Genomic DNA, 15,853 nt, shown 5'->3' with positions numbered 1-15,853 from the left:
GTGAATGACAGAAATTACAGCCCCTGTATCAACCAAAGCTTTAACCGGTAAACCTTCAGCGATAACAGCAATCACGTTATACGGGCGATCAGGAGGACTGTTAGTAAGTTCGCAGAGTGCAGTTTGACCTCCGGAAACTGCAACACTTAGTTTCCCGGATGGCAGACAGGGAGATTGGTTGCGGGGCGGAGAGGGGAAATTGAGCGGAGCTATGGGGAAAGGGACCGGCGTCGAGATACATGGGCGCCATTTGGTTCAGACGAAGATACCGGCGGTGGAGAGTATCGACGAGGTGGGCTGGGAATAGGTCGCCGCTGATAATATGAGGGTACGTCACTTTCGAAGGCGCCGTAACCACGCCGCTTGTTTTGAATGCGTCGACGACAGAAGCGGGATATATGCCCTCGGAATCCACAGTAGTAGCACACTGGGCGAGAGGGGCGCCAAGGTGTGTAGTAGGGTGGCGCAGGCTGAGCCGTCGTAACGGCGTTGATGTGGTTGTAGGGCGGTGCCAGTTGGGGCGGCGGAACAAAAGAAGGGGATGATGCTGTTACGTGTGCGTAAGTCGATGCTGGGCGGGGTGCAGGAGGGTCGGACACCATAGGCCGAGTGATTGTTTCCAGCTCATCTTTAATGATGTTGCGGAGACCGGCGTCATTTGAAGGTACTGAAGAATGATCGCACCCGTGTTGACAGACAGGCTTGAGGGCTTGGAGCTCCTTCTGGATGATGGCTCGAATCAGTGCCCGCAGATCTAGGTCAGCAGAGGTCGGGCCAGTAGCAATGCCGGGCTGCAATCGGGAGGACTGCAGCTGGTCGATACGTTGGCAGGTCGCAATAATGGCGTCAACAGTAGAAGGATTCTGGGCAATCAGGGTGTTATATGCCACTGAATTAATTCCTTTCAAGTTGTGGTGTACGCGTTCAGGTTCCGGCATGATGGGACTAATACGCCGGCAAAGTGCAAGTATGGCCTCTATGTAAGACGCGTACGACTCATCGGGACCTTGGAGGCGAGAGGCGAGCTTATTCTTCGCGACCTCAGTCCGAACTACTGGGTCCGCAAAATATTGGCGGAACTGCTGCTTGAACGTGGTCCAGTTAGTGGTGTGGGGTTCGCGGTTAATAAACCAGGTTCTGGCGACCTCAATGAGGTAGAAAGAAACATTCAGAAATTTTAGAGCATCGTCCCACCGGTTGTAGTTACTGCAGCGTTCATAGGTGTCCAGCCAGTCATCGACGTCTTCATCGCGACGACCAGCGAACAGCGGCGCGTCGCGTTGTCGTGTGGGCACAGTCGGAGGGGGTGGTGCAGCCGAGGTAGAGGGTGCTGCCGATTCGTGGGTACTCTCGGTAGTCATAACGATGGTGGCAGGCGGTAAACAGCGACCGGAACGTAGCTCCAGCGAGAGGCAGGGCACAAAACAGCAAGAGGATCAAGTCCTATCTCCACCACTGGTGGAAGAAGGCCAGGTCGAGACGGCAAGGCAAGGGATGCCGTGTCTGGCGTTTTACTCCGATGACCAAAAACCCAGGCGCGCGCCGGAGCCGGCGCCGCGGGGCGATGATGATGGTGTGTACAAATGAAAGAGGAAGATCGTGACATGTACAAACTAAAGAACGTTCACAGAGGGCTCAAAATATGTGCACTCATTTTAAACATATTTGTTTTATTTGCATGAAAAGTTTAAAAGCTGTGCGTCAAGAAATTTAGTTTTTACAAATTGGATTGTGCGGCTAGGTTTCGCTCCGTTTGCAAACGGTGGCCATGTTGGAAAATGTTTTTCCGCTAAAGGAAGGCCAGGATAATATTCATCACAGTAATACAACAGGCCATAAATTTTTAAAAAGAAATCGAAGATGGTCGAGTGCAACGTCTGGATGAGTTGGCTTGGAATGACCCCGCAGGCTCCACAACCCGCATTGCGCACTGAGCCTCGCGCACGGAACTCATTAAAGGTGCCGTAACTATTAGTGCAATGAAATTAGCCAATAAGTTTTTAGTGATTATGAAAGCTGATGTAGAGGATAATATGTGGACAAATTTTAAGAAATACAAAGAATTTTCATTGTTGTCCGAATTTTCCATTGCGCAGCGTTTGTTGCAGATAGGCCGATCATAACGCTAAATCGGAAACGTTAGATTGGAGCGCTGGCAGTTTGATAGATACGTTTCCATGAAACATAATGCGCATTACTGCTGCTTTGTAGTAACCTTTTTTCTATTTAGATACGCAAAATAGCAAAAAGAAAGTCTTTTCCTTGGGCTAACGTTTCGTTAAAAATTTCGCTATGAGAAACAAAAATAAAAATAACTGGGCGGAAATAAAAACGTTTTGATATGTAGTCGAACGATTTTTATTTACATAACTAACATTTTATGTCATTCATAAAAACTTAGCCAAACAGCAGAGCATTTAATTGCGGCGCTAGACCTCTTGGCCATTAATTATACCCGGTGCTTATAGAAAACAAAAATGGATTAAAACCAGTTGCAGATATTTTTTATTTAAACATCAGGAAACATCACATAAAAATTTTGGCAAGCCACGCTTTCATCCATCTTATGTGGAATCACCCAACCATCTCTTCCGCGTAACTGCCCACTGCAGGAGCCGTGTTTTATGAAACACGGCTTGCGAGGCGACATCAGGTTGCACATAAAACGGCCTCAGGAAGCTGCATGATTAAATCTACGCCAGATCGGCGCAAACCATTTTATTCAGCATATGTTAGGGTACCTAAAACCGAGAATCATTTTCGATATCTATCCGCGTTACGACGCTATACAGTTTCAAAGTCTGCAAAAGAGGGAAATTTTGGTGCCCTGCCATAGGAAGCAATCAGACGCGTTGGGAAGCTCGTGTAATAAGAGCAGAGAGCTGAAACTTCGGCACAATCTTTGGCTAACTATTTTTTATATAAATCCCGGAATCATTTTGCGAAAGTGGTTTTGTTCACGTTTTACGTAATTTTTTGTACCTGTTCCCATTAAGTAACGCATCCTGTCGCCGCCACCTGCCGGCAGATGGCGTGAGTAGTAAATGTCGTAGTAAGTATTAAAAGAAGGTATCGGTTATGAGATAATAGAGTTCCTACAGTAAATATACCGGGATATCAAAGTAGAAATTACGTGGGAAGGGATAAGAAGTACGGAGGATGTCAAAGTATGCAAAGTTTAAGACAAGGCTGTCCTCCATCACCGGTGCTGTTCATGCTTTATATGATAAACCTGGAACGGAGACTACAAGACAGTAACCTAGGTTTTAACCAGTCATATAGATTAGGTGGAAAGGTGGTAGAGCAGCGGCTCCACGGTTTGATGTATGCAGACGATATTGTGCTGCTAGCTGAGAGTCTGGAAGAATTGCAAACTCTAGTCAAGTATTGCGGAGACGAAGGCGACGCTCTAGGCTTCAGTTTCAGCGCAGTTAAGTCGGGTCTGATGATTTTCAACAGCTCAACTGATCAGGGTCTTAAAATACAAGGCCTTGAAATACCTAGAGTGGCAGAATATAAATATCTGGGGGTATGGGTAAACGAAGGATTGGCATACATTGAAAGCATGAGCAATCACGTAAGGCCAAAGGGCGAATGAATGCCGGGATAATGAAGCATAAGGCATTGTGGGCATACAATAGGTATGAGGTTTTGAGGGGTATTTGGAAAGGAATTATGGTGCCCGGACTTACTTTCTGAAATGCGGTTTTGTGCCTAAAATCAGAGGTACAGTCGACATTAGAAACAAATCAGAGATCCGTTGGACGATTAGCACTCGGTGCCCACGGCAAAACTACAAATGAGGCGGTACAGGGAGATAGGGGCTGGGCATCTTTCGAAGTGCGGGAAGCTCAGGGTAAAATATTATATGAGGAACGCCTGACGAAATTGGACAGTAACAGATGGGCAGCTAAGGTATTTAAATACCTGTACCTAAAAAGCGTTCACTCACAATGGAGGAAAAGAACTAGGAAACTAACTATTAAGTCTGCTAGTAACAAGGACTGAGAAATAAAGAGCATTAAGGAACAGGTGAAAAAGACAGAAGGTAAAAATTGGATAAATTTGATGGAAAAGAAACAGAGTGTGGAATTATACCGAAAGTGAAAAATGCAGATCAGGAAGGAAGATTTCTTTGATAACTCAAGAGGCAGTGCCCTACTTTTTGAAGCTAGATCAGGGTGCCTTAGAACACGCAGCTTCAAAAAGAAATTTAACAATGGAGATGACGCATGCGCTGTATGTGGAAACTCCAGTGAAACAATTGCCCATATTATACTCGAATGTAATGGTATCCATCCGGAAGTTGGTGCAGACGCAATCACTGGTCCTGAAGCTCTGGGGTTTAGAGATAACAGTGGCCGGGTGAATAAACCGGCGGTGGAAACTAGCAAAAAACGACTGGAACATTGGTGGCTTAAAAGCAGCGAAGTGACATAATGTTAGTAATGTAGGAACAAAATTTAATAAATAGAATAGAATAAATAACCATTCTAAATCAATAATTAAGATATAGGGAGAAAAATGAGCATGATAGCTACTGCTACCACCCCGTTTCAAAGGGGACGCTCCTATATTCCATCCATCCATCCATAAAGCTGGGCATGCGCAGTAATTTTATTACTATAATTCAATTACTGCCATGTCTGGCTGACGCTGACTGCCTCACGCGACTTCCCTTTCGCGAATACTGCTTGAGATAACGACAACTTTGAAGACAACCTTGCCGCAGTTTCCTTACAATTTCCGGACCTTGCCACTTTTCAGCAAGACCAGCGCAAACATCAAAACTTGGGTACCCTTTTGTAAAACTCGTGATTCGACATCTGTGAACTATTTCTGTGTTCACGACAATGTGCTCTACTCAAAACATTACTCGTCTGGCGGTGAGCGCATTCTGGTCGTCGCTCCTGCTGTCCTCTACTCTTCTGTTCTACACGAAATTCACATGTCGTCAGAGCGTCGCACTTGGGGCTTGCCGCGGAAGCCCGCATTAAGGAACGTTTTCACTAGCCAAATATGCGCCGCACGGCTCAGCGTTGCTTGGCCTCTTTTGTGCAGTTTCACGGTTCACCTTGCCACAACTTCGACGTGCCGTTTACATCCGGTGACATAACCGACCAATCATTGTAGCAAGTGGAACATGGCCTTAAAGCTCGTTTCCCCGCTCGTCCAAAGGGAATAGCTGGGCCATCATATGTGTTGATCATCTTACGCGTTACTGTGAAACAGCCGCCATCTCTTCCACCTCCACTGCTGGTGCCTATTTTTTCTTCACGCTGGCCCTACTGAAAAATCCTGAAAATAAAATTCGTACAGGAAATCGTATACAGGTTAACTGTTGATACAGGATTATGGGCTATTTCAGGAAATTCCTATACTGCCTTTGGAAAGTCCGGAATGAAACCGCGCGGAGCTCTGATACCGGAATGGCCTCTATGGTTGATGGCCCTCGTTTCCGCAAAGAAACGCGTCGCCAGGGTGAAAAAAGCATGCAACAATATAAAATAAGATGGCTACATTTAAAATAATAATATAAAACATGAATAATAATTTAAAATAAATAAAATAGTAAATAAAAAACCTTGACTGCCGAGTATGGAACCAAACCTCCGTTCTTACGGTCTTCAGACGGGCACCTTAACCACTACTCCACGGCGGGTTATGGCTAGAGTGGTTATTATACTATATATGTAGCCAGTTTTCCTCTTTCGTACTTCGTATATTTTCCTTGGCTGTAGAATTTGAGGCCCTAATTGTTGTTTTTACCGAATACGTAACAGCACGTGTTGTTGGTTTTCTCAAGGAGGTCGTGGCGGCCTGTAATTTCTTAAGTGCGCGATTCTCACGCGATTATTTAGCTTTAGTAAAGCGCAAAATGTTGTACAAGGACCTTGCAGACGTAGTTTTTCCTGTACCACTGTATCGCAAAATGTTGTACAAGGACCTTGCAGACGTAGTTTTTCCTGTACCACTGTATCGCACCATGTACAGTGCCAATCCCGGTAGCGACGTTTTAAAGCGCGTAAAGAGACTGCATGTGGCTCCAGGCGCAAAGTCCTTTTTCTTTAGGCTCCACACCGGAACCTTAGAGGTAAAAACCTGGATGGAGGAAAAGGGACTGTGCGTTCCCTGGGGTGTGCATTGTTTTTTATGCAGAAAGCCCGAAACCGTCGAGCACGTCTTCTTGGAGTGTTTGGGTGACGTGTTCTTTTGGGACATACTGCAAAAAAACACTGAAAAAAGACCTGCCACTAGACCCCCGAGGAATTCGTTTCCTAGCTGTGGAAAATGATGAAGGCGTCCCTTTCGACGCAGTAATGCTGATGGGATTGCACCTATATGGAAAGCCTGCATGGCAGCGCGACACGCCTACATTGATGCAAGGCCGGCACGCCAGTACTTCTGCGAATCTGTTGCGGCGTTCGTGGCAACCCACAAGAATGTGTGCCCGGTGCCCGAATGGTATCGAGAATTGAGCCCCTTATGCACATGAAGAGTTTTTAGCCCCTTTACATCTGTCAAGGTTTGGCTGGAAGTTTTAGCCCATACCGACGCTATGTACATTCTTCTCAAGTGTTCTTTCAGTTTTGTTATGTAGCGATGTATGTCTAAGCAGGCAATAAAAAAAAAATTGATGTCGTAATTCACCGATCGCCCTTTAAACACGCTTAATCTTTTTGCAGGCTATCAAGAGGGTTTACAAATGTCCCGTATTTTTATAATGCGTCGCTTTATTGCAGGCAAACCTCATGACATCATAATTTACTAGTGATGATGTGTTTTTTATCGTCTATGCACGCTTGTAAGTTTTCCTACATACAGAGATATCCGGTGCACTCATACTTGTAATAGTGGGCGTTTTAGCTTCACGTGCTACCAGCGGAGCCGCGACATAAATGAATACACTTCCGACTGAGCGGTTTCAATATGTAAACATTCGAAAACGCGTCGCCCGGTGTGCGGCTATCTGCGCATCTTTCGATGGTCAGCGATGTTTGTTTATTTTTTCTCGAGCAGTTTTTTGTCATCGCTAGCGAAACGATACGTTCGTGCTTCAACTTTCGCGTTGAAGGCGGCAGATCTTCAGTCGCAGATATGAAGACGCACCGCAAGATCGTACGAGCTGCAGCGACTCTTGTACGCCCAAAAGCGACGCGACGCGCATAAATGCTTCCTAGCGCATTAAGTAATGCCAAACGTTGGTCCAGTTGGTTAACGTTCATGATGAAAAATAGCGCAAAAAAGGTTCACGAAGAACGGAAGGACGACACGGACAAGCGCTACCGTCGTCCTTCCGTCCTTCGTGTTCCTAGCGCACACTTCAACGGCTTCGTATTTTCGAGGTATTTGTGAAACGAAGCGTGCCCTTTATATACAGAATAGTTGTATAACATGTTTGGTATCATGCTTATTTAGTGTGCTGGCGTGTTCAGCATGGTCATTCTGGTTGAGTGTCATCGATCGGCCCGGCTTCTGTTCAGAAGCGGAAATACTCTGCCCGGTATCAGTCCCAGAAATGACGCGTTCGTCCGGTTTCTGGTCAATTGATACATATATTATGTTGAGGCATGAAAAGGAAAGAAAAATAAATGGTCAATTGATACAGGCTGAACCGAAGTGAACTGCGCGGAGCTCTCATTTCGAAAATTCCTGTATGGTCCGTGTCCCTTGTTTCAGAAACAAAACTGGATGCCAGGCTGGAAAAAGCATGCAGAACTATAAAATAACCCGACTAAATATGAAAAACAAAAAAAAGAAAAAGATAGACAAATAGAAAAGAAAACAAACGTTACATGAGATTTGAACTTCGGCCTTTTTGGCCAGCAAGCACGCACTTTAGCCACTATGCAAATGTGGTCTTTTTTTTCGGCCTGATATTTATTGCATGCTTTTAAATTCAGCATATAGTTATATACATAATTTGCAGAGTAATCAGCCTGTAGGCGAGAAGTCCAATTGGAACATACAACACAACACCACACAACTAGTATGCGACTTAGCACAATTTCACTAAAATGGTGACAAGGAACGACAACACATCAACAATGGCAGCCAGTTCGGTTGATAGCCACTATCTTCGTGTCTCTAAGCTGGTGTACCATCTGGCCGAAATGAGTTGCGGGGGAGACTAGAGCTTCAGCATTCCAATCCAACATAAGCGTTTTCCACAGGCTGTGCAGTCCAAGGAGGAAAATCATGTCAAAGGTTTCGTGGTCATGTTCGGTGCAGTAACGCACACTTTGGGAATTCAAAATAAAGTCTTTCTTCAATGTTCTTTGCAGAATGTCCCAAAATATTATTGCATATTTGCAGGCAATAAAACAGTGTTCGGTGGTTTCAGGTGTGTTACATAACCGACAATTAACAGAAGAAATGAAAATATTTTTTTTCTGAAGGCACACTTTAACAGAAAAAACCTCGGCATGAAGTTTAAAGAAAACCGTTTTAGTAGAAGGCGAGATCAACAGTTTACGCACCCTTTTTAACATATCATGCCCCATATAATTAGAATAGAGTGAACGATATAAGTGAGGCGGGAACAACATAGAGATCAAATCTTGGTATAACTTTTTCCGTGAAACTGAGAATATGTACTCATAAGAGAAGCGAACTGCCAGAAAGCGCACTGAATCGCAAATTTCTTGCATAAAACCAAATAATAAGGGCCGATCGGTAAAATCGGAAGATACCACTAAGTTTGGAAGAAGGTTCACTAGGTTAGTTTGCAAGGATGCTCTGGTAATTGGATGGGAGCTATTACGGAAAAAGAAGAAACGAGCAACTAACTGTTTGACATAGAGATGTGTCAAACCTAGCCCGCCAGCAGAAACAGGCCTGAATAAGTTATCGCGCCGCATAGGCTCAAAACTGGACGACCATATGAGCGTCGCAAACGTTCGGTGAAAACTGTGGATGCAATTCCTCGCGCAATGGAGTACCTGTAAAACATAATAAAGTTCTGTAGCCAGAAACATGTTACATGCCTGTGCTCGGCCAAAAATTGATAGGCGGTGCGGAACAAAAGTCCGAGCATAGCTTTTGAGTGCCGTGACCCGCTCTTTCCAGTAACGCCCACTAAACTTGAATGCATGAAGGAAAACTCCAAGGTATGGAATAGGAGGCCATTCAATTCCAGCATAATGAGTCGGCGTTGCTCCCCATGAACCGAACCACAGACCCGAACTTTTAGACATATTCATTTGAGCGCCAGACACAATGCCAAACTGCTCAATGGTGGTTATAGTTTTGTCGTTGCTGGGTTTGTCTGTGAAGAAAAACGCCACATCGTCGCCGTACGCAACCACTTTGACTTCATTACTGAAGGCAACATAACCACGGATACTGTGGTTTTGCAGTACACTCAAACAAAGTGGCTCTAGGTAGAGGGCAAAGAGGAGCGGTGACATAGGGCAGCCCTGCTTCACGGATGATCAAATTGGCACAGGCTCATAGAGGGGACCATTAACAATCAAGCAAGTGGAACAGAAGTCGTAACAAAGTTGCACCCCTTTCAGTACAGTTGATCCAACATTTGCACGCTCGAGATGAGAAAATAGAAACGAATGCCGCACACGATCAAATGCCTTTGCAAGGTCAATCTTGAGTAGAGCAAGCTGCTCATAAGAGCCAGAGCAAGATTCGAGGACTGTATGTGCAATATGTATGTTATTTTGTATGGAGCGTCCCCTCAAGCCACACGTCTGATGAGGGCCAAAGAGAACCGTCATGGCATATTGTAAACGATTTGATAGTACTTTCGCAACAATTTTGTAGTCCACATTTGTCAACGTGATTGGCCTGTATCCACCTACTGAGAGCAGTTTTTCTTTATCCGTACTCTTTGGAATTAGGACTGTCTGATTTCTAGTAAAGGACTGAGGATGGACCCCCACATCAAATCTTAAAGCGAAGAATTGCAGCAAGACAGGAGTCGGCAAAGGTGTAAACTCGCACGATATGCCATCAGGGCCAGGTGTTTTAGAAAGGGGTAATTGGTCAATTGCGTGTTCTAATTCTTCCAGCGTGAAACAACCATTGATAAGAGCACAGTCTTCATCTGATAAATGCGATATAAGAGCTTTAAAGTCAGCTAGTAGATCCGAATTAGAAGTAGCAGAAGCGTCATTGAAAAGTGTCGCGTAATAGCTCACAAACACATAGATAATGTCACACGTTTTCGTTACTAAGGTGCCATTGGACATCATTCCCGGTATCAATTTGGCAGTAGCATTAAGGTGCTCATCAAGTAGAGCGTGTCGCGTAGGGTTTTCAGAGTGCAAAGCCCGATTTGTAGGAGATCGAACTCGGGCACCCCTGTATCTTTAAGCGTCCTGTTTTGTAGGTCACACTTTACCCTAGTAATGTCGTCTAATTATACTCCAGGTGCCTCACATTCTTATTCATAGAGGTTATACAAACTCTTATGCAATGTTTTCTCTTGAAATTTCCTGCAAAATGACCTAACAGACCCAATTTCAATAGCTGTCGCTAGCACCTCCTGTTTAAGCAGCTCCCATGCAGCAAATATTGGCATGGCACCTGTCGAACACGCTTGCAGCTGGGAGCGTGTCCGAAAGGCAAACTCCTGATCATTTACAAGTGAAGAATTTAGCTTCCAAACCTCCCATTGCGGCCTAAATTTTGAACAGTAAGTTCTCCCGAGCCGAGCAACCACCATACAATGATCAGAAAAGGCAACCGGTACAGTTTCACTCAACAAATCACGGGAAATCAGCGTGGAAGAAAAATAAATCTTGTCTAAGCGCGCGTGGGACTTCCCCTGGATATGCGTGAATAGTGTAGTAGTATGACTTGAGGCCCCTGTATCAATGAGTCCTGAGTCATCTATAACACGCGACAACACTTCACCACTTCTGTCTCTGTGTACACTAGGCCCAGCACGATCATTCAGGTAACATACACAATTATAGTCTCCCATTAGCACAACATTCTTATCACAATCTAGGAGGTTAGCCATGGCTTCAAACATATCAACACGCTCAGCTGCACTATTAAACACATAAATATTGATAAGTCTCTATGGTTTCCCGTGGAGCAAAAATCACAGCTTTTTAGCTGCCCTTCAGAGTCACTATAGTAAGATAACGCAGAATAAGGGCCCATCGCACATCGGGCCATCAGACGCAACCCGGCTCTGGCGAACTTTTCTTTCTTACTTCAAGGAAGAAGAAGGACCAGGCCATTACTTCAAGGAGCCGACCTCGGGACGACCCTACCTCGAGGAAGAAGTGGACACCGGTCCCTCATATCTATCCCAACCTTTACCCCCACCCCCACCCATACCCTCACCCCCACCCTTAACCGCCCCCCCCCCCCTACATCCATGAAGCAACTTAGTTCTGCCGCAAGGTAAACGCCTACCGTAAGCAGAAATAAATACGCAAAAAAAGGGAGAGCCTTTCGCAGAAACAAGAAGCAACCCACAGAAAAACCAAGAAAAACTATTAGCATGCGTCACAGTAACATTGTAATCAGACAAAAAGGGTCCTAGTGCCCTCTCTGTATCCTGCTCACTCTCAATCTTCGTTTCCTGGACGGCGACAAAATCAAGCCGCCTGCTGCTGAAAAGTCGACGAAGTTGCACCTGCTTCTGATGAGACCTAAGGCCTTTCACATTCAGCGTTGCAAACACTAGCTCCTCAGGGGTCGCCATGGTGACCACACAAGTGCTAACTAGGCTTGCATTTGTCTCTCCGGAGATGGCGACGCCGCCTCCTGACCTCCACCATGACTGCGGGAACGCGAACGTTGGCACTTACCCTTGTGTTTCGACGTGCGCCGGCGGCGGCGATGCTTCACGCTTACCAGATCATCTTCACTCGACTCAGATGCGCATTTTCCCCGGCGCTTATGAAGATGCTCTTCAACAGGAGGGACGGCCTCAGCGGCAGGTACAGTGGACTGACCTGCATGCTCTTCTTCGGCATTGACCTCAGTGCCTGGAGTAACCGGGGCGGTATCTTTGGCAGGATTAGAACAGGTGGCAGGCTCCTTATCATGTGCCGCATTCGGCGTCTCATATCGAAGCAGCGTCTTACTTTCCTTGGAGTCACCTTGAGGAACAACCGTTGTATTAGCTGTGGTAGCCGTGTCCACAGTAGCAACTGAGAGGACACCAGCCGCGTCAAGCACTTGTGTGGCGTCCATAACATGCTCTTGTAGAGCGTCGTCCGGTGGCCGCCAACGATGCCGCAGCTTGTTCGCATAGGTAACGACGCACTCTTCTGCGGTGTAACCGAAGCGTCGGCAGTCGTCACAACGCGGCGTACGGCAGTGACTACGAATGTGGCCAACACGGTTGCATCGGAGGCATAGCGGTGGCTTGCCTGGTATTAAAATAAGGCTCTGTATACCACAAATAGTACATGTGGGACGTCGCCAACGCCGACTCCTTCTGCGAGAGACACAACAACATCCCGGTTCAGCGTTCTCAAATCTTCCATTTCCGCCACTTTCCCAATTTTCTGTCGAAATCGAAGTCACCTTCCCGTAGGTGTGTAGTGCCTCACGTATGAAGGCGTCTTCCAAGCGTTCGGGAAGCCACAGAAGCTTCAGTTTCACCACTTTTGGTTCTGGGTCCACGACGACACAACGGCGGCCCTTAACAACGTGATCACCGCAAGCAACCAATTTCTATTTCGATTGTGCCGATTGGCAGGTGACCCTCCATACATGGGACATTTGAAATTGGCCAATTGACCTAATTTCCTTGGGGTCTACAACATTCCGAAGGGAGTCTCTCAAGTCTTGTGCCCGGTACGGGCGTCCGGCAAGGTCCGCATGCAAGAAAACGGAATCAGCCACCAGCTTACCAGTTGGGAGACGTGGCAAAACATACCGGTATTCATTACTGCTGGCATTAGCCTGAGCAGTACCTCGGCTAGAGGCCGATTGAAGCCTTTGAGTGGAGAACATCGAGAAACACAACCGCTTGTAACAGCGTACTGTCAAATCGTTTACAGTATGTCATGACGGTTCTCATTAGCCCTCATCAAACGTGTGGCTTGAGGGGACGCTCCATACAAAATAACATACATATTGCACCTACAATTCTCGAATCTTCCTTTGGCTCTTATGAACAGCTTTCTATTGCAGATTGACCTTGCGAAGGCATTTGATCGTGTCTGGCATTCGTTTCAATTTTCTCTTCACGAGCGTGCAAATGTTGGATCAACCGTACTGAAAGGGGTGTAACTTTGCTACGACAACTGTTCCACTCGCTTGATTGTTAACGGACACCTCTCAGAGCCTGTGCCAATTCGGTCATCCGTGGAGAAGGGCTGTCCTATGTATCGCTGCTCTTTGCCCTCTACCTAAAGCCACTTTGTTTAAGTTTACTGCAAAACCACAATATCCGTGGTTATGTTGCCTTCAGTAATGAAGTCAAAGTGCTTGCGTACGCCGACGATTTGGCGTTTTTCTGCACAGACAAACCCAGCATTGACAAAATTATAACCGCCATTGAGTAGTTGGGCATTGTATACATACAACCTTGCGGGCATACAACCATGCGCCGATGCTGTCTGATCGTCCCATCGTGAGATAGCAGTTCATGAACAGACCGCAGATGACTGTCCCGACTGGTTTTTACAAGGAAACAGGAGGAACCATGTCATGGTTTAGCCCTGCCTTTTTGTCAAAACCCTATAGAAACGCATTAGAAACCAACTTCATCTAGTCACAGTTTCGAAAATGCTTCGAGTAGAATGTTTCCTTTGGTCGGCTTGAATTTATCTCTCTTCTCAGCAACACCACATTGCGCCGCGAGCTTTTAATACAATGCAAGATCACATCGTCGCGTCCACAGCTGTTCGTGCATCCGAACACATGCAGAGCTGTGTTGTATAAGTTCCACAACACTAAGTTGACGTGTTTTGTACGTCCGCAACGTACGCAAAACGAGGAACAGCGCACGCCGAAAACCCCCTCCGTTGGCTCTGAATGCCTCCGGCTCCTAACGGTGACGTCACGACGGACAAAGGAGCGAGGTTTCTCCCTCCTCTTTACTCCTCTGCAGCTGTGGCGCGGGCGCGGGAAATTTTAATTGTGTGCATTTAGTCGATGATAGCGCGGGTGTTTTATGTATAATCGAAAAAATAACTTCACAGGCATGATCACCAAATAACCTACTTCAAAAGCCTATAGTATTGGTACATTTGAAAACCGCTGCAGTGTCCCTTTAAGCAGAAACCTCTTCATTAGCCGCCATGTTTCCGCCCCATAGATGAGTACAGGTGAGATGCAACTTGTAAGGGACCGACGGGCACAACAGATTAGCGCGGGCGCTGATAGAAGTCTGTGGCGAACGCCTAACAATTGTACTGTACTCGTGACGAAAGGCGGGTCATGACAGGACTACTCTGTTCTTTTCTTTCCTTTTCTTTTTTTTTGTACACAGGGGTTGAGCGGTGGTGGTGGTGGTGAAAACGTTTAATAAAGTATGGAGTTACATGAAGGTTGCTCTGGGGTCTGGCTTAGTGCCCTTCCCCTCACAAACACTAGATGGAGTCCCTAGTACGGGACCCCAGTGGCTTCCGCTGCCGCCATTGCTCTTTTGACCAAGGCCTTTTGGGCTTTCAGGTCGGAGCAGGCGAGTAAGGTCGCCTCCCTGTCCTCCCGGGTGGTGTTGTGGTTAGGTGCGAAGGCAGGGTTGTAGGGGCACGCCCACACCATGAGGAAAAGGTCCGAGGACATTTCCCCGCAGTGGGGGCACTCCCCGGAGAAGGCACTGTAAAAGTGTTTAAGTGACGCCGGGCACATCATGGTATTCGTAAGGAGGCGAAGAAACAAGCGTTCCTGCGCTCTTGTTAACCCTTTACACGGGTGGGGGTAAATATTGTGTCTGTTTTGGTACAGCTGGGTAATGTCTCTGAAAGTGTAGGCCGGTGTGAATTCTTCTGAGGAGGAAGGAGACGAGGTTGCCCGGTTAGAAAGTGAGCGGGCGGCGGCATCTGCTGCCTCGTTTCCTCCTAGTCCAGAATGGGCCGGAGCCCAGACTATGAAGCGGCGGGATGGACTTTCCACCTACGAGCTGTTTTGTAGTAGTCGGTACGCCAAGTCCGAGCTGTTTTTTATTAGCCGGTAGGCCAGGTACGGCACCCAGCTCTGTTGAAGGTTCCTACACGCCCGTCGCGAGTCCGTTTTGGAATCAGTGTGTGTTGCTGCTAACGCGATGGCGACCTCCTCTGCCTGTGTTACGCTTCGGGCTTTAAATGTGAGCCCGTTTACCGATTTGGACTCGTGGATAACTGCCGCCGTGTACCACCCGCCTTGGTGCGCGCCGGACGCGTCCACATAGTACACTCCGGGTTTCCCTTCGTAGTGATGAGCTAAGGCCTCTGCCCTGGCCATGCGCCTACCCTCGTGGTCGTCCTTGGACATATTAGTGGGGAGTGGTTTTACGTGCAGGGCGCATCGCCACTCCTGGGGAGCCTTACTCTTTCCTCGGTTACAGTCGTGTGTTATATGTGTAGACGGGTTAATAGGCGACGCCCCGGCAGTGTTTGCGATAGTCGCGTGTATTGACTCGTGATGTGGACTTCTCTCAGCTCCTCGAATGAGTTCGTCATGCCCAGACCTTGGAGCCTCAGGTTCGACGTGGTTATAGGGAGGTCGAGGGCCTTCTTCGCTATTTTGCGCGTGATCACCTCGAGGATGTTCTCGTCGTGTTTCTTGAGGTGGAGAGGTGGTCGAGTACAGGATTCTGCTTTTTACAAAGGCATTGGTCAGCCGTAGAGCATCTTTGTTTCTCAGTCCCCCTTTCTTGTTTGAGACTCTGCGGACCATTCGGCCCACCTAGTCTCCTAACTTTTTTAGCTTGTCGAGCGGG

General features: G+C 46.9%; 1 pseudogene; it reads right to left on the bottom strand.

Annotated features, from left to right (window-relative positions):
- Window positions 1–8,013: 8,013 nt before the first annotated feature.
- On the bottom strand, window positions 8,014–9,410 carry LOC146177972 (uncharacterized; annotated as a pseudogene).
- Window positions 9,411–15,853: the final 6,443 nt, after the last annotated feature.

This window comes from Amblyomma maculatum, chromosome 10, assembly GCF_055883805.1.
Source record: "Amblyomma maculatum isolate TAMU_Amacu chromosome 10, ASM5588380v1, whole genome shotgun sequence".
Taxonomy (NCBI): domain Eukaryota; kingdom Metazoa; phylum Arthropoda; class Arachnida; order Ixodida; family Ixodidae; genus Amblyomma; species Amblyomma maculatum.
This window is presented reverse-complemented; position numbering and strand designations above follow the sequence as displayed.